At 44.7% G+C, this 454-nt stretch overlaps 1 non-coding gene across 1 annotated transcript; it reads right to left on the reverse strand.

Annotated features, from left to right (window-relative positions):
* LOC148571845 (small nucleolar RNA R71) lies at window positions 1–104 on the reverse strand. The gene has a single exon (XR_015880302.1). It is a non-coding gene; the product is annotated as a small nucleolar RNA R71 (small nucleolar RNA).
* Window positions 105–454: the final 350 nt, after the last annotated feature.

Below are 454 nucleotides of genomic sequence, written 5' to 3' on the forward strand. Positions count from 1 at the left end.
AGGCTTCGATCTGAGGTTCAGACTTTTAGACAACAAGATGGTGAAACTCTCTACGAGGCATGGGAGAGATTCAAGGACTTGACAAGGAAATGCCCGCCAAACATGTTCCATGATTGGGTGCAATTGCACATCTTCTATGATGGGCTCTCTTATGAATCAAGGAAGGCTGTAGACCATTCATCAGGAGGTTCATTGAACAGGAAAAAGACTGTGGAAGAAGCCATTGAAGTGATCGAGACAGTGGCTGAGAATGAGTACTACTATGCATCAGAGAGGCACAACACTAAGGGAGTCATGGAGCTGAACCATGTTGATACAATTCTAGCCCAAAACAAGGTGTTTGCCAAGCAACTAGCAGAGCTTACCAGGCAATTAGAAACAAAGCAAGTGGCTGCAATACACACACAAGATCAAGAGGAAGTAAGCATTGAAGGAGGTGATTGGGATGAGGCTA

Source organism: Arachis ipaensis, chromosome B3, assembly GCF_059453495.1.
Source record: "Arachis ipaensis isolate K30076 ecotype BB chromosome B3, ASM5945349v1, whole genome shotgun sequence".
Lineage (NCBI taxonomy): Eukaryota > Viridiplantae > Streptophyta > Magnoliopsida > Fabales > Fabaceae > Arachis > Arachis ipaensis.